This window comes from Passer domesticus, chromosome 2 (genome assembly GCF_036417665.1).
Source record: "Passer domesticus isolate bPasDom1 chromosome 2, bPasDom1.hap1, whole genome shotgun sequence".
Classification (NCBI taxonomy): Eukaryota; Metazoa; Chordata; class Aves; order Passeriformes; family Passeridae; genus Passer; species Passer domesticus.
This window is the reverse complement of record NC_087475.1, coordinates 91,843,612-91,861,959: the sequence shown is the minus strand read 5'-3', so window position 1 is coordinate 91,861,959 and position 18,348 is coordinate 91,843,612.

The window sequence follows — 18,348 nt, the reverse complement described above, 5'->3', positions numbered from 1 at the left end:
GGGTTTTTAGAAGGTTTGGATTTGTTTTGATTTGTTTTGATTCTGTTTAGCCCAGTTTTTGGTGTGTTTGGATTAGCTTTGGTGGGCTTGATCATGTTTTGTCAGGTTTTTTCGAATGTATTGATCACCTCTGTCTGGTTTTCTATTTTGGCGGGTTTGAAAATATTTTTGGATGAGTTTTGGCGGGTTTGAAAATATTTTGGCTCTTTGCGCAGAGATGACGGTGCCGGTTGCGGGGCGCTCCGGGGCGCTCCTTCTGCGGAAAGACGCCTGGCAGCGGCACTTGGGACAGCTCCGCGTCTCCGTATTCTGCGTTTCTTGCCTTCTGCATCTCAGCAAAATGATTTCCCACTAGGTCTAGCAAGGAGAAACTGTGGCAGCTGAGTAGATGTAGCCCGGCCCGCCCTTTGAAGTTGACAAGTTCTTGGCATCTCAGAGCCTCAAGGCAAGAGCAAGGTTATCTATGGTAGGCTGGGGCAGAACTAGCAGCAAGCAGAGCAAAGTTGTCCAAGAATAGCTTCCATTGGAATGCTAATGGCAATTGAAGAGGCAGGCCAGTGGCAAGCCACTAGCTTCTAGCAGTTTGAAAGTTGCAGACACAGTGCAGGTGTTGTGCGGCTTCCTTCTTGGCCTCCTAGAAGGTGCCGCGTTCTCCGTCTCTTGCTTGCCAATATGTTGCCGTGTTCCTCTTATTTTTTGGTTGGTTTTGATTTGTTTTTATGATGTTTTGGTGGGTTTTCGGAATGTTTTGGTTGGGTTTTAGAATGTTTTGTTTTCTCTTGAGTTGTTTTGATTGTCTTGGCAGGTTGTGGAACATTTGGATTCCTTTTGGCGGGTTTTAAAATCTTTTGGCGGGTATTTGGAATGTTTTGGTTTGCTTTCATTTGTTTTGATTATGTTTTGGCAAGTTATTGAAAGTTTCGATCACTTCTGACTGGTTTTCTAGTATTTTGGCATCTTTTCAGAATGTTTTGATCAGGTTTGGCAGGTTCTAAACTATTTTGTCAGGTTTTTGGAATGTTTTGGTTGGTTTTGATTTGTTTTTATGAGGTTTTGCCAAGTTTTTTGAATGTTTTGATCAGTTCTGGCTGGATGTCTAATGTTTTGGCATCTTTTCAGAATGTTTTGATGAGTTTTGCGGGTCTAAATCGTTTTGGCGGGTTTTTGGAATATTTTGGTTGGTTTTGATTTGTTTTTATGATGTTTTGGCGGGTTTTCGGAATGTCTTGGTTGGGTTTTAGAATGTTTTGTATTCTCTTGAGTTGTTTTTATTGTGTTGGCAGGTTTTGGAATGTTTGGATTCTTTTTGGCAGGTTTTAAAATCTTTTGGCGGGTATTTGGAATGTTTTGGCGGGTATTCGGAAGGTTTTGTTTAGTTTTGACGGGTTTTGAAATATTTTGGCGGGTTTTTAGAAGGTTTGGATTTGTTTTGATTTGTTTTGATTCTGTTTAGCCCAGTTTTTGGTGTGTTTGGATTAGCTTTGGTGGGCTTGATCATGTTTTGTCAGGTTTTTTCGAATGTATTGATCACCTCTGTCTGGTTTTCTATTTTGGCGGGTTTGAAAATATTTTTGGATGAGTTTTGGCGGGTTTGAAAATATTTTGGCTCTTTGCGCAGAGATGACGGTGCCGGTTGCGGGGCGCTCCGGGGCGCTCCTTCTGCGGAAAGACGCCTGGCAGCGGCACTTGGGACAGCTCCGCGTCTCCGTATTCTGCGTTTCTTGCCTTCTGCATCTCAGCAAAATGATTTCCCACTAGGTCTAGCAAGGAGAAACTGTGGCAGCTGAGTAGATGTAGCCCGGCCCGCCCTTTGAAGTTGACAAGTTCTTGGCATCTCAGAGCCTCAAGGCAAGAGCAAGGTTATCTATGGTAGGCTGGGGCAGAACTAGCAGCAAGCAGAGCAAAGTTGTCCAAGAATAGCTTCCATTGGAATGCTAATGGCAATTGAAGAGGCAGGCCAGTGGCAAGCCACTAGCTTCTAGCAGTTTGAAAGTTGCAGACACAGTGCAGGTGTTGTGCGGCTTCCTTCTTGGCCTCCTAGAAGGTGCCGCGTTCTCCGTCTCTTGCTTGCCAATATGTTGCCGTGTTCCTCTTATTTTTTGGTTGGTTTTGATTTGTTTTTATGATGTTTTGGTGGGTTTTCGGAATGTTTTGGTTGGGTTTTAGAATGTTTTGTTTTCTCTTGTGTTGTTTTGATTGTCTTGGCAGGTTGTGGAACATTTGGATTCCTTTTGGCGGGTTTTAAAATCTTTTGGCGGGTATTTGGAATGTTTTGGTTTGCTTTCATTTGTTTTGATTATGTTTTGGCAAGTTATTGAAAGTTTCGATCACTTCTGACTGGTTTTCTAGTATTTTGGCATCTTTTCAGAATGTTTTGATCAGGTTTGGCAGGTTCTAAACTATTTTGTCAGGTTTTTGGAATGTTTTGGTTGGTTTTGATTTGTTTTTATGAGGTTTTGCCAAGTTTTTTGAATGTTTTGATCAGTTCTGGCTGGATGTCTAATGTTTTGGCATCTTTTCAGAATGTTTTGATGAGTTTTGCGGGTCTAAATCGTTTTGGCGGGTTTTTGGAATATTTTGGTTGGTTTTGATTTGTTTTTATGATGTTTTGGCGGGTTTTCGGAATGTCTTGGTTGGGTTTTAGAATGTTTTGTATTCTCTTGAGTTGTTTTTATTGTGTTGGCAGGTTTTGGAATGTTTGGATTCTTTTTGGCAGGTTTTAAAATCTTTTGGCGGGTATTTGGAATGTTTTGGCGGGTATTCGGAAGGTTTTGTTTAGTTTTGACGGGTTTTGAAATATTTTGGCGGGTTTTTAGAAGGTTTGGATTTGTTTTGATTTGTTTTGATTCTGTTTAGCCCAGTTTTTGGTGTGTTTGGATTAGCTTTGGTGGGCTTGATCATGTTTTGTCAGGTTTTTTCGAATGTATTGATCACCTCTGTCTGGTTTTCTATTTTGGCGGGTTTGAAAATATTTTTGGATGAGTTTTGGCGGGTTTGAAAATATTTTGGCTCTTTGCGCAGAGATGACGGTGCCGGTTGCGGGGCGCTCCGGGGCGCTCCTTCTGCGGAAAGACGCCTGGCAGCGGCACTTGGGACAGCTCCGCATCTCCGTATTCTGCGTTTCTTGCCTTCTGCATCTCAGCAAAATGATTTCCCACTAGGTCTAGCAAGGAGAAACTGTGGCAGCTGAGTAGATGTAGCCCGGCCCGCCCTTTGAAGTTGACAAGTTCTTGGCATCTCAGAGCCTCAAGGCAAGAGCAAGGTTATCTATGGTAGGCTGGGGCAGAACTAGCAGCAAGCAGAGCAAAGTTGTCCAAGAATAGCTTCCATTGGAATGCTAATGGCAATTGAATAGGCAAGCCAGTGGCAAGCCACTAGCTTCTAGCAGTTTGAAAGTTGCAGACACAGTGCAGGTGTTGTGCGGCTTCCTTCTTGGCCTCCTAGAAGGTGTCACGTTCTCCGTCTCTTGCTTGCCAATATGTTGCCATGTTCCTCTTATTTTTTGGTTGGTTTTGAATTGTTTTTATGATGTTTTGGCGGGTTTTCGGAATGGTTTGATGGTGTTTTAGAATGTTTTGTTTTCTCTTGTGTTGTTTATATTGTCTTGGCAGGTTTTGGAATGTTTGGATTCCTTTTGGCGGGTTTTAAAATCTTTTGGTGGGTATTTGGAATGTTTTGGTTTGCTTTCATTTGTTTTGATTATGTTTTGGCAAGTTATTGAAAGTTTCGATCACTTCTGACTGGTTTTCTAGTATTTTGGCATCTTTTCAGAATGTTTTGATCAGGTTTGGCAGGTTCTAAACTATTTTGACAGGTTTTAGGAATGTTTTGGTTGGTTTTGATTTGTTTTTATGATGTTTTGCCAAGTTTTTTGAATGTTTTGATCAGTTCAGGCTGGTTTTCTAATGTTTTGGCATCTTTTCAGAATGTTTTGATGAGTTTTGCGGGTCTAAATCATTTTGGCGGGTTTTTGGAATATTTTGGTTGGTTTTGATTTGTTTTTATGATGTTTTGGCGGGTTTTCGGAATGTCTTGGATGGGTTTTAGAATGTTTTGTATTCTCTTGAGTTGTTTTTATTGTGTTGGCAGGTTTTGGAATGTTTGGATACTTTTTGGCGAGTTTTAAAATCTTTTGGCTGGTATTTGGAATGTTTTGGCGGGTATTCAGAATATTTTGATTAGTTTTGACGGGTTTTGAAATATTTTGGCGGGTTTTTAGAAGGTTTGGATTTGTTTTGATTTGTTTTGATTCTGTTTAGCCCAGTTTTTGGTGTGTTTGGATTAGCTTTGGTGGGCTTGATCATGTTTTGTCAGGTTTTTTCGAATGTATTGATCACCTCTGTCTGGTTTTCTATTTTGGCGGGTTTGAAAATATTTTTGGATGAGTTTTGGCAGGTTTGAAAATATTTTGGCTCTTTGCGCAGAGATGACGGTGCCGGTTGCGGGGCGCTCCGGGGCGCTCCTTCTGCGGAAAGACGCCTGGCAGCGGCACTTGGGACAGCTCCGCATCTCCGTATTCTGCGTTTCTTGCCTTCTGCATCTCAGCAAAATGCTTTCCCACTAGGTCTAGCAAGGAGAAACTGTGGCAGCTGAGTAGATGTAGCCCGGCCCGCCCTTTGAAGATGACAAGTTCTTGGCATCTCAGAGCCTCAAGGCAAGAGCAAGGTTATCTATGGTAGGCTGGGGCAGAACTAGCAGCAAGCAGAGCAAAGTTGTCCAAGAATAGCTTCCATTGGAATGCTAATGGCAATTGAAGAGGCAGGCCAGTGGCAAGCCACTAGCTTCTAGCAGTTTGAAAGTTGCAGACACAGTGCAGGTGTTGTGCGGCTTCCTTCTTGGCCTCCTAGAAGGTGCCGCGTTCTCCGTCTCTTGCTTGCCAATATGTTGCCGTGTTCCTCTTATTTTTTGGTTGGTTTTGATTTGTTTTGATGATGTTTTGGCGGGTTTTCGGAATGTTTTGGTGGTGTTTCGGAATGTTTTGGTGGTGTTTCAGAATGTTTTGTTTTCTCTTGTGTTGTTTTGATTGTCTTGGCAGGTTGTGGAACATTTGGATTCCTTTTGGCGGGTTTTCAAATCTTTTGGCGGGTATTTGGAATGTTTTGGTTTGCTTTCATTTGTTTTGATTATGTTTTGACAAGTTATTGAAAGTTTCGATCACTTCTGACTGGTTTTCTAGTATTTTGGCATCTTTTCAGAATGTTTTGATCAGTTTTGGCAGGTTCTAAACTATTTTGTCAGGTTTTTGGAATGTTTTGGTTGGTTTTGATTTGTTTTTATGATGTTTTGCCAAGTTTTTTGAATGTTTTGATCAGTTCTGGCTGGTTTTCTAATGTTTTGGCATCTTTTCAGCATGTTTTGATGAGTTTTGTGGGTCTAAATCATTTTGGCGGGTTTTTGGAATATTTTGGTTGGTTTTGATTTGTTTTTATGATGTTTTGGCGGGTTTTCGGAATGTCTTGGTTGGGTTTTAGAATGTTTTGTATTCTCTTGAGTTGTTTTTATTGTGTTGGCAGGTTTTGGAATGTTTGGATTCTTTTTGGCGGGTGTTCGGAATGTTTTGGCGGGTGTTCGGAATGTTTTGATTAGTTTTGACGGGTTTTGAAATATTTTGGCCGGTTTTTAGAAGGTTTCGATTTGTTTTGATTTGTTTTGATTCTGTTTAGCCCAGTTTTTGGTGTGTTTGGATTAGCTTTGGTGGGCTTTATCATGTTTTGTCCGGTTTTTTCAAATGTATTGATCACCTCTGTCTGGTTTTCTATTTTGGCGGGTTTGAAAATATTTTTGGATGAGTTTTGGCAGGTTTGAAAATATTTTGGCTCTTTGCGCAGAGATGACGGTGCCGGTTGCGGTGCGCTCCGGGGCGCTCCTTCTGCGGAAAGACGCCTGGCAGCGGCACTTGGGACAGCTCCGCGTCTCCGTATTCTGCGTTTCTTGCCTTCTGCATCTCAGCAAAATGCTTTCCCACTAGGTCTAGCAAGGAGAAACTGTGGCAGCTGAGTAGATGTAGCCCGGCCCGCCCTTTGAAGTTGACAAGTTCTTGGCATCTCAGAGCCTCAAGGCAAGAGCAAGGTTCTCTATGGTAGGCTGGGGCAGAACTAGCAGCAAGCAGAGCAAAGTTGTCCAAGAATAGCTTCCATTGGAATGCTAATGGCAATTGAAGAGGCAGGCCAGTGGCAAGCCACTAGCTTCTAGCAGTTTGAAAGTTGCAGACACAGTGCAGGTGTTGTGCGGCTTCCTTCTTGGCCTCCTAGAAGGTGCCGCGTTCTCCGTCTCTTGCTTGCCAATATGTTGCCGTGTTCCTCTTATTTTTTGGTTGGTTTTGATTTGTTTTTATGATGTTTTGGTGGGTTTTCGGAATGTTTTGGTTGGGTTTTAGAATGTTTTGTTTTCTCTTGAGTTGTTTTTATTGTGTTGGCAGGTTTTGGAATGTTTGGATTCCTTTTGGCGGGTTTTCAAATCTTTTGGCGGGTATTTGGAATGTTTTGGTTTGCTTTCATTTGTTTTGATTATGTTTTGGCAAGTTATTGAATGTTTCGATCACTTCTTACTGGTTTGATAGTATTTTGGCATCTTTTCAGAATGTTTTGATCAGTTTTGGCGGGTTCTAAACTATTTTGTCGGGTTTGTGGAATGTTTTGGTTGGTTTTGATTTGGTTTTATGATGTTTTGGCCAGATTTCGGAATATTTTGGCTGGTTTTTGGAATGTTTCGGTTGGTTTTGATTTGTTTTTATGATGTTTTGCCAAGTTTTTTGAATGTTTTGATCAGTTCAGGCTGGTTTTCTAATGTTTTGGCATCTTTTCAGAATGTTTTGATGAGTTTTGCGGGTCTAAATCATTTTGGCGGGTTTTTGGAATATTTTGGTTGGTTTTGATTTGTTTTTATGATGTTTTGGCGGGTTTTCGGAATGTCTTGGTTGGGTTTTAGAATGTTTTGTATTCTCTTGAGTTGTTTTTATTGTGTTGGCAGGTTTTGGAATGTTTGGATACTTTTTGGCGAGTTTTAAAATCTTTTGGCTGGTATTTGGAATGTTTTGGCGGGTATTCAGAATATTTTGATTAGTTTTGACGGGTTTTGAAATATTTTGGCGGGTTTTTAGAAGGTTTGGATTTGTTTTGATTTGTTTTGATTCTGTTTAGCCCAGTTTTTGGTGTGTTTGGATTAGCTTTGGTGGGCTTGATCATGTTTTGTCAGGTTTTTTCGAATGTATTGATCACCTCTGTCTGGTTTTCTATTTTGGCGGGTTTGAAAATATTTTTGGATGAGTTTTGGCGGGTTTGAAAATATTTTGGCTCTTTGCGCAGAGATGACGGTGCCGGTTGCGGGGCGCTCCGGGGCGCTCCTTCTGCGGAAAGACGCCTGGCAGCGGCACTTGGGACAGCTCCGCATCTCCGTATTCTGCGTTTCTTGCCTTCTGCATCTCAGCAAAATGCTTTCCCACTAGGTCTAGCAAGGAGAAACTGTGGCAGCTGAGTAGATGTAGCCCGGCCCGCCCTTTGAAGTTGACAAGTTCTTGGCATCTCAGAGCCTCAAGGCAAGAGCAAGGTTATCTATGGTAGGCTGGGGCAGAACTAGCAGCAAGCAGAGCAAAGTTGTCCAAGAATAGCTTCCATTGGAATGCTAATGGCAATTGAAGAGGCAGGCCAGTGGCAAGCCACTAGCTTCTAGCAGTTTGAAAGTTGCAGACACAGTGCAGGTGTTGTGCGGCTTCCTTCTTGGCCTCCTAGAAGGTGTCACCTTCTCCGTCTCTTGCTTGCCAATATGTTGCCGTGTTCCTCTTATTTTTTGGTTGGTTTTGATTTGTTTTTATGATGTTTTGGCGGGTTTTCGGAATGTTTTGATGGTGTTTTAGAATGTTTTGTTTTCTCTTGTGTTGTTTTGATTGTCTTGGCAGGTTGTGGAACATTTGGATTCCTTTTGGCGGGTTTTAAAATCTTTTGGCGGGTATTTGGAATGTTTTGGTTTGCTTTCATTTGTTTTGATTATGTTTTGGCAAGCTATTGAAAGTTTCGATCACTTCTGACTGGTTTTCTAGTATTTTGGCATCTTTTCAGAATGTTTTGATCAGGTTTGGCAGGTTCTAAACTATTTTGTCAGGTTTTTGGAATGTTTTGGTTGGTTTTGATTTGTTTTTATGATGTTTTGCCAAGTTTTTTGAATGTTTTGATCAGTTCTGGCTGGTTGTCTAATGTTTTGGCATCTTTTCAGAATGTTTTGATGAGTTTTGCAGGTCTAAATCGTTTTGGCGGGTTTTTGGAATATTTTGGTTGGTTTTGATTTGTTTTTATGATGTTTTGGCGGGTTTTCGGAATGTCTTGGTTGGGTTTTAGAATGTTTTGTATTCTCTTGAGTTGTTTTTATTGTGTTGGCAGGTTTTGGAATGTTTGGATTCTTTTTGGCAGGTTTTAAAATCTTTTGGCGGGTATTTGGAATGTTTTGGCGGGTATTCGGAAGGTTTTGTTTAGTTTTGACGGGTTTTGAAATATTTTGGCGGGTTTTTAGAAGGTTTCGATTTGTTTTGATTTGTTTTGATTTTGTTTAGCCCAGTTTTTGGTGTGTTTGGATTAGCTTTGGTGGGCTTGATCATGTTTTGTCAGGTTTTTTCGAATGTATTGATCACCTCTGTCTGGTTTTCTATTTTGGCGGGTTTGAAAATATTTTTGGATGAGTTTTGGCGGGTTTGAAAATATTTTGGCTCTTTGCGCAGAGATGACGGTGCCGGTTGCGGGGCGCTCCGGGGCGCTCCTTCTGCGGAAAGACGCCTGGCAGCGGCACTTGGGACAGCTCCGCATCTCCGTATTCTGCGTTTCTTGCCTTCTGCATCTCAGCAAAATGCTTTCCCACTAGATCTAGCAAGGAGAAACTGTGGCAGCTGAGTAGATGTAGCCTGGCCCGCCCTTTGAAGTTGACAAGTTCTTGGCATCTCAGAGCCTCAAGGCAAGAGCAAGGTTCTCTATGGTAGGCTGGGGCAGAACTAGCAGCAAGCAGAGCAAAGTTGTCCAAGAATAGCTTCCATTGGAATGCTAATGGCAATTGAAGAGGCAGGCCAGTGGCAAGCCACTAGCTTCTAGCAGTTTGAAAGTTGCAGACACAGTGCAGGTGTTGTGCGGCTTCCTTCTTGGCCTCCTAGAAGGTGCCGCGTTCTCCGTCTCTTGCTTGCCAATATGTTGCCGTGTTCCTCTTATTTTTTGGTTGGTTTTGATTTGTTTTGATGATGTTTTGGCGGGTTTTCGGAATGTTTTGGTGGTGTTTCGGAATGTTTTGGTGGTGTTTCAGAATGTTTTGTTTTCTCTTGTGTTGTTTTGATTGTCTTGGCAGGTTGTGGAACATTTGGATTCCTTTTGGCGGGTTTTAAAATACTTTGGTGGGTATTTGGAATGTTTTGGTTTGCTTTCATTTGTTTTGATGATGTTTTGGCAAGCTATTGAAAGTTTCGATCACTTCTGACTGGTTTTCTAGTATTTTGGCATCTTTTCAGAATGTTTTGATCAGGTTTGGCAGGTTCTAAACTATTTTGTCGGGTTTTTGGAATGTTTTGGTTGGTTTTGATTTCTTTTTATGATGTTTTGGCCAGATTTCGGAATATTTTGGCTGGTTTTTGGAATGTTTTGGTTGGTTTTGATTTGTTTTTATGATGTTTTGGCGGGTTTTCAGAATGTCTTGGTTGGGTTTTAGAATGTTTTGTATTCTCTTGAGTTGTTTTTATTGTCTTGGCAGGTTTTGGAATGTTTGGATACTTTTTGGCGGGTTTTAAAATCTTTTGGCGGGTATTTGGAATGTTTTGGCGGGTATTCGGAAGGTTTTGATTAGTTTTGACGGGTTTTGAAATATTTTGGCGGGTTTTTAGAATGTTTGGATTTGTTTTGATTTGTTTTGATTCTGTTTAGCCCAGTCTTTGGTGTGTTTGGATTAGCTTTGGTGGGCTTGATCATGTTTTGTCAGGTTTTTTCGAATGTATTGATCACTTCTGTCTGGTTTTCTATTTTGGCGGGTTTGAAAATATTTTTGGATGAGTTTTGGCGGGTTTTAAAATATTTTGGCTCTTTGCGCAGAGATGACGGTGCCGGTTGCGGTGCGCTCCAGGGCGCTACTTCTGCGGAAAGACGCCTGGCAGCGGCACTTGGGACAGCTCCGCGTCTCCTTATTCTGCGTTTCTTGCCTTCTGCATCTCAGCAAAATGCTTTCCCACTAGGTCTAGCAAGGAGAAACTGTGGCAGCTGAGTAGATGTAGCCCGGCCCGCCCTTTGAAGTTGACAAGTTCTTGGCATCTCAGAGCCTCAAGGCAAGAGCAAGGTTATCTATGGTAGGCTGGGGCAGAACTAGCAGCAAGCAGAGCAAAGTTGTCCAAGAATAGCTTCCATTGGAATGCTAATGGCAATTGAAGAGGCAGGCCAGTGGCAAGCCACTAGCTTCTAGCAGTTTGAAAGTTGCAGACACAGTGCAGGTGTTGTGCGGCTGGCTTCCTTCTTGGCCTCCTAGAAGGTGTCGCACTCTCCGTCTCTTGCTTGCCAATATGTTGCCGTGTTCCTCTTATTTTTTGGTTGGTTTTGATTTGTTTTTATGATGTTTTGGCGGGTTTTTGGAATGTTTTGGTGGTGTTTTAGAATGTTTTGTTTTCTCTTGTGTTGTTTTGATTGTCTTGGCAGGTTGTGGAACATTTGGATTCCTTTTGGCGGGTTTTCAAATCTTTTGGCAGGTATTTGGAATGTTTTGGTTTGCTTTCATTTGTTTTGATTATGTTTTGACAAGTTATTGAAAGTTTCGATCACTTCTGACTGGTTTTCTAGTATTTTGGCATCTTTTCAGAATGTTTTGATCAGTTTTGGCAGGTTCTAAACTATTTTGTCAGGTTTTTGGAATGTTTTGGTTGGTTTTGATTTGTTTTTATGATGTTTTGCCAAGTTTTTTGAATGTTTTGATCAGTTCTGGCTGGTTTTCTAATGTTTTGGCATCTTTTCAGCATGTTTTGATGAGTTTTGTGGGTCTAAATCATTTTGGCGGGTTTTTGGAATATTTTGGTTGGTTTTGATTTGTTTTTATGATGTTTTGGCGGGTTTTCGGAATGTCTTGGTTGGGTTTTAGAATGTTTTGTATTCTCTTGAGTTGTTTTTATTGTGTTGGCAGGTTTTGGAATGTTTGGATACTTTTTGGCGAGTTTTAAAATCTTTTGGCTGGTATTTGGAATGTTTTGGCGGGTATTCAGAATATTTTGATTAGTTTTGACGGGTTTTGAAATATTTTGGCGGGTTTTTAGAAGGTTTGGATTTGTTTTGATTTGTTTTGATTCTGTTTAGCCCAGTTTTTGGTGTGTTTGGATTAGCTTTGGTGGGCTTGATCATGTTTTGTCAGGTTTTTTCGAATGTATTGATTACCTCTGTCTGTTTTTCTATTTTGGCGGGTTTGAAAATATTTTTGGATGAGTTTTGGCGGGTTTGAAAATATTTTGGCTCTTTGCGCAGAGATGACGGTGCCGGTTGCGGGGCGCTCCGGGGCGCTCCTTCTGCGGAAAGACGCCTGGCAGCGGCACTTGGGACAGCTCCGCGTCTCCGTATTCTGCGTTTCTTGCCTTCTGCATCTCAGCAAAATGCTTTCCCACTAGGTCTAGCAAGGAGAAACTGTGGCAGCTGAGTAGATGTAGCCCGGCCCGCCCTTTGAAGTTGACAAGTTCTTGGCATCTCAGAGCCTCAAGGGAAGAGCAAGGTTCTCTATGGTAGGCTGGGGCAGAACTAGCAGCAAGCAGAGCAAAGTTGTCCAAGAATAGCTTCCATTGGAATGCTAATGGCAATTGAATAGGCAAGCCAGTGGCAAGCCACTAGCTTCTAGCAGTTTGAAAGTTGCAGACACAGTGCAGGTGTTGTGCGGCTTCCTTCTTGGCCTCCTAGAAGGTGTCACGTTCTCCGTCTCTTGCTTGCCAATATGTTGCCGTGTTCCTCTTATTTTTTGGTTGGTTTTGAATTGTTTTTATGATGTTTTGGCGGGTTTTCGGAATGTTTTGGTGGTGTTTTAGAATGTTTTGTTTTCTCTTGTGTTGTTTATATTGTCTTGGCAGGTTTTGGAATGTTTGGATTCCTTTTGGCGGGTTTTAAAATCTTTTGGTGGGTATTTGGAATGTTTTGGTTTGCTTTCATTTGTTTTGATTATGTTTTGGCAAGTTATTGAAAGTTTCGATCACTTCTGACTGGTTTGATAGTATTTTGGCATCTTTTCAGAATGTTTTGATCAGGTTTGGCAGGTTCTAAACTATTTTGTCAGGTTTTTGGAATTTTTTGGTTGGTTTTGATTTGTTTTTATGATGTTTTGCCAAGTTTTTTGAATGTTTTGATCAGTTCAGGCTGGTTTTCTAATGTTTTGGCATCTTTTCAGAATGTTTTGATGAGTTTTGCGGGTCTAAATCATTTTGGCGGGTTTTTGGAATATTTTGGTTGGTTTTGATTTGTTTTTATGATGTTTTGGCGGGTTTTCGGAATGTCTTGGTTGGGTTTTAGAATGTTTTGTATTCTCTTGAGTTGTTTTTATTGTGTTGGCAGGTTTTGGAATGTTTGGATACTTTTTGGCGGGTTTTAAAATCTTTTGGCTGGTATTTGGAATGTTTTGGCGGGTATTCAGAAGGTTTTGATTAGTTTTGACGGGTTTTGAAATATTTTGGCGGGTTTTTAGAAGGTTTGGATTTGTTTTGATTTGTTTTGATTCTGTTTAGCCCAGTTTTTGGTGTGTTTGGATTAGCTTTGGTGGGCTTGATCATGTTTTGTCAGGTTTTTTCGAATGTATTGATCACCTCTGTCTGGTTTTCTATTTTGGCGGGTTTGAAAATATTTTTGGATGAGTTTTGGCGGGTTTGAAAATATTTTGGCTCTTTGCGCAGAGATGACGGTGCCGGTTGCGGGGCGCTCCGGGGCGCTCCTTCTGCGGAAAGACGCCTGGCAGCGGCACTTGGGACAGCTCCGCATCTCCGTATTCTGCGTTTCTTGCCTTCTGCATCTCAGCAAAATGCTTTCCCACTAGGTCTAGCAAGGAGAAACTGTGGCAGCTGAGTAGATGTAGCCCGGCCCGCCCTTTGAAATTGACAAGTTCTTGGCATCTCAGAGCCTCAAGGGAAGAGCAAGGTTATCTATGGTAGGCTGGGGCAGAACTAGCAGCAAGCAGAGCAAAGTTGTCCAAGAATAGCTTCCATTGGAAAGCTAATGGCAATTGAAGAGGCAGGCCAGTGGCAAGCCACTAGCTTCTAGCAGTTTGAAAGTTGCAGACACAGTGCAGGTGTTGTGCGGCTTCCTTCTTGGCCTCCTAGAAGGTGTCACCTTCTCCGTCTCTTGCTTGCCAATATGTTGCCGTGTTCCTCTTATTTTTTGGTTGGTTTTGAATTGTTTTTATGATGTTTTGGCGGGTTTTTGGAATGTTTTGGTGGTGTTTCAGAATGTTTTGTTTACTCTTGTGTTGTTTTGATTGTCTTGGCAGGTTGTGGAACATTTGGATTCCTTTTGGCGGGTTTTAAAATCTTTTGGCGGGTATTTGGAATGTTTTGGTTTGCTTTCATTTGTTTTGATTATGTTTTGGCAAGTTATTGAAAGTTTCGATCACTTCTGACTGGTTTTCTAGTAATTTGGCATCTTTTCAGAATGTTTTGATCAGGTTTGGCAGGTTCTAAACTATTTTGGTCGGGTTTTTGGAATGTTTTGGTTGGTTTTGATTTGGTTTTATGATGTTTTGGCCAGATTTCGGAATATTTTGGCTGGTTTTTGGAATGTTTCGGTTGGTTTTGATTTGTTTTTATGATGTTTTGCCAAGTTTTTTGAATGTTTTGATCAGTTCAGGCTGGTTGTCTAATGTTTTGGCATCTTTTCAGAATGTTTTGATGAGTTTTGCGGGTCTAAATCATTTTGGCGGGTTTTTGGAATATTTTGGTTGGTTTTGATTTGTTTTTATGATGTTTTGGCGGGTTTTCGGAATGTCTTGGTTGGGTTTTAGAATGTTTTGTATTCTCTTGAGTTGTTTTTATTGTGTTGGCAGGTTTTGGAATGTTTGGATACTTTTTGGCGGGTTTTAAAATCTTTTGGCTGGTATTTGGAATGTTTTGGCGGGTATTCAGAAGGTTTTGATTAGTTTTGACGGGTTTTGAAATATTTTGGCGGGTTTTTAGAAGGTTTCGATTTGTTTTGATTTGTTTTGATTCTGTTTAGCCCAGTTTTTGGTGTGTTTGGATTAGCTTTGCTGGGCTTTCTCATGTTTTGTCAGGTTTTTTCGAATGTATTGATCACCTCTGTCTGGTTTTCTATTTTGGCGGGTTTGAAAATATTTTTGGATGAGTTTTGGCGGGTTTGAAAATATTTTGGCTCTTTGCGCAGAGATGACGGTGCCGGTTGCGGGGCGCTCCGGGGCGCTCCTTCTGCGGAAAGACGCCTGGCAGCGGCACTTGGGACAGCTCCGCATCTCCGTATTCTGCGTTTCTTGCCTTCTGCATCTCAGCAAAATGCTTTCCCACTAGGTCTAGCAAGGAGAAACTGTGGCAGCTGAGTAGATGTAGCCCGGCCCGCCCTTTGAAATTGACAAGTTCTTGGCATCTCAGAGCCTCAAGGGAAGAGCAAGGTTATCTATGGTAGGCTGGGGCAGAACTAGCAGCAAGCAGAGCAAAGTTGTCCAAGAATAGCTTCCATTGGAAAGCTAATGGCAATTGAAGAGGCAGGCCAGTGGCAAGCCACTAGCTTCTAGCAGTTTGAAAGTTGCAGACACAGTGCAGGTGTTGTGCGGCTTCCTTCTTGGCCTCCTAGAAGGTGTCACGTTCTCCGTCTCTTGCTTGCCAATATGTTGCCGTGTTCCTCTTATTTTTTGGTTGGTTTTGAATTGTTTTGATGATGTTTTGGCGGGTTTTTGGAATGTTTTGGTGGTGTTTCAGAATGTTTTGTTTACTCTTGTGTTGTTTTGATTGTCTTGGCAGGTTGTGGAACATTTGGATTCCTTTTGGCGTGTTTTAAAATCTTTTGGCGGGTATTTGGAATGTTTTGGTTTGCTTTCATTTGTTTTGATTATGTTTTGGCAAGTTATTGAAAGTTTCGATCACTTCTGACTGGTTTTCTAGTAATTTGGCATCTTTTCAGAATGTTTTGATCAGGTTTGGCAGGTTCAAAACTATTTTGTCAGGTTTTAGGAATGTTTTGGTTGGTTTTGATTTGTTTTTATGATGATTTGCCAAGTTTTTTGAATGTTTTGATCAGTTCAGGCTGGTTTTCTAATGTTTTGGCATCTTTTCAGAATGTTTTGATGAGTTTTGCGGGTCTAAATCATTTTGGCGGGTTTTTGGAATATTTTGGTTGGTTTTGATTTGTTTTTATGATGTTTTGGCTGGTTTTCGGAATGTCTTGGTTGGGTTTTAGAATGTTTTGTATTCTCTTGAGTTGCTTTTATTGTGTTGGCAGGTTTTGGAATGTTTGGATTCCTTTTGGCGGGTTTTAAAATCTTTTGGCGGATATTTGGAATGTTTTGGCGGGTATTCGGAAGGTTTTGATTAGTTTTGACGGGTTTTGAAATATTTTGGCGGGTTTTTAGAAGGTTTGGATTTGTTTTGATTTGTTTTGATTCTGTTTAGCCCAGTTTTTGGTGTGTTTGGATTAGCTTTGGTGGGCTTGATCATGTTTTGTCAGGTTTTTTCAAATGTATTGATCACTTCTGTCTGGTTTCCTATTTTGGCTGGTTTGAAAATATTTTTGGATTAGTTTTGGCAGGTTTTAAAATATTTTGGCTCTTTGCGCAGAGATGACGGTGCCGGTTGCGGTGCGCTCCGGGGCGCTCCTTCTGCGGAAAGACCCCTGGCAGCGGCACTTGGGACAGCTCCGCGTCTCCGTATTCTGCGTTTCTTGCCTTCTGCATCTCAGCAAAATGCTTTCCCACTAGGTCTAGCAAGGAGAAACTGTGGCAGCTGAGTAGATGTAGCCCGGCCCGCCCTTTGAAGTTGACAAGTTCTTGGCATCTCAGAGCCTCAAGGGAAGAGCAAGGTTATCTATGGTAGGCTGGGGCAGAACTAGCAGCAAGCAGAGCAAAGTTGTCCAAGAATAGCTTCCATTGGAATGCTAATGGCAATTGAAGAGGCAAGCCAGTGGCAAGCCACTAGCTTCCAGCAGTTTGAAAGTTGCAGACACAGTGCAGGTGTTGTGCGGCTTCCTTCTTGGCCTCCTAGAAGGTGTCACGTTCTCCGTCTCTTGCTTGCCAATATGTTGCCGTGTTCCTCTTATTTTTTGGTTGGTTTTGAATTGTTTTGATGATGTTTTGGCAGGTGTTTCGGAATGTTTTGGTGGTGTTTCAGAATGTTTTGTTTACTCTTGTGTTGTTTTGATTGTCTTGGCAGGTTTTGGAATGTTTGGATTCCTTTTGGCGGGTTTTAAAATCTTTTGGCGGGTATTTGGAATGTTTTGGTTTGCTTTCATTTGTTTTGATTATGTTTTGGCAAGTTATTGAATGTTTCGATCACTTCTGACTGGTTTTCTAGTATTTTGGCATCTTTTCAGAATGTTTTGATCAGGTTTGGCAGGTTCTAAACTATTTTGTCAGCTTTTAGGAATTTTTTGGTTGGTTTTGATTTGTTGTTATGATGATTTGCCAAGTTTTTTGAATGTTTTGATCAGTTCAGGCTGGTTTTCTAATGTTTTGGCATCTTTTCAGAATGTTTTGATGAGTTTTGCGGGTCTAAATCATTTTGGCGGGTTTTTGGAATATTTTGGTTGGTTTTGATTTGTTTTTATGATGTTTTGGCGGGTTTTCGGAATGTCTTGGTTGGGTTTTAGAATGTTTTGTATTCTCTTGAGTTGTTTTTATTGTGTTGGCAGGTTTTGGAATGTTGGGATTGCTTTTGGCGGGTTTTAAAATCTTTTGGCGGGTATTTGGAATGTTTTGGCGGGTATTCGGAAGGTTTTGATTAGTTTTGACGGGTTTTGAAATATTTTGGCGGGTTTTTAGAAGGTTTCGATTTGTTTTGATTTGTTTTGATTCTGTTTAGCCCAGTTTTTGGTGTGTTTGGATTAGCTTTGGTGGGCTTTCTCATGTTTTGTCAGGTTTTTTCGAATGTATTGATCACTTCTGTCTGGTTTTCTATTTTGGCGGGTTTGAAAATATTTTTGGATGAGTTTTGGTGGGTTTTAAAATATTTTGGCTCTTTGCGCAGAGATGACGGTGCCGGTTGCGGTGCGCTCCGGGGCGCTCCTTCTGCGGAAAGACGCCTGGCAGCGGCACTTGGGACAGCTCCGCGTCTCCGTATTCTGCGTTTCTTGCCTTCTGCATCTCAGCAAAATGATTTCCCACTAGGTCTAGCAAGGAGAAACTGTGGCAGCTGAGTAGATGTAGCCCGGCCCGCCCTTTGAAGTTGACAAGTTCTTGGCATCTCAGAGCCTCAAGGCAAGAGCAAGGTTCTCTATGGTAGGCTGGGGCAGAACTAGCAGCAAGCAGAGCAAAGTTGTCCAAGAATAGCTTCCATTGGAATGCTAATGGCAATTGAAGAGGCAGGCCAGTGGCAAGCCACTAGCTTCTAGCAGTTTGAAAGTTGCAGACACAGTGCAGGTGTTGTGCGGCTTCCTTCTTGGCTTCCTAGAAGGTGCCGCGTTCTCCGTCTCTTGCTTGCCAATATGTTGCCGTGTTCCGCTTATTTTTTGGTTGGTTTTGATTTGTTTTTATGATGTTTTGGCGGGTTTTCGGAATGTTTTGGTGGTGTTTCAGAATGTTTTGTTTTCTCTTGTGTTGTTTATATTGTCTTGGCAGGTTTTGGAATGTTTGGATTCCTTTTGGCGGGTTTTAAAATCTTTTGGCGGGTATTTGGAATGTTTTGGTTTGCTTTCATTTGTTTTGATTATGTTTTGGCAAGTTATTGAATGTTTCGATCACTTCTTACTGGTTTGATAGTATTTTGGCATCTTTTCAGAATGTTTTGATCGGGTTTGGCAGGTTCTAAACTATTTTGTCGGGTTTTTGGAATGTTTTGGTTGGTTTTGATTTGTTGTTATGATGATTTGCCAAGTTTTTTGAATGTTTTGATCAGTTCTGGCTGGTTTTCTAATGTTTTGGCATCTTTTCAGAATGTTTTGATGAGTTTTGCGGGTCTAAATCATTTTGGCGGGTTTTTGGAATATTTTGGTTGGTTTTGATTTGTTTTTATGATGTTTTGGCGGGTTTTCGGAATGTCTTGGTTGGGTTTTAGAATGTTTTGTATTCTCTTGAGTTGTTTTTATTGTGTTGGCAGGTTTTGGAATGTTGGGATTGCTTTTGGCGGGTTTTAAAATCTTTTGGCGGGTATTTGGAATGTTTTGGCAGGTATTCGGAAGGTTTTGTTTAGTTTTGACGGGTTTTGAAATATTTTGGCGGGTTTTTAGAAGG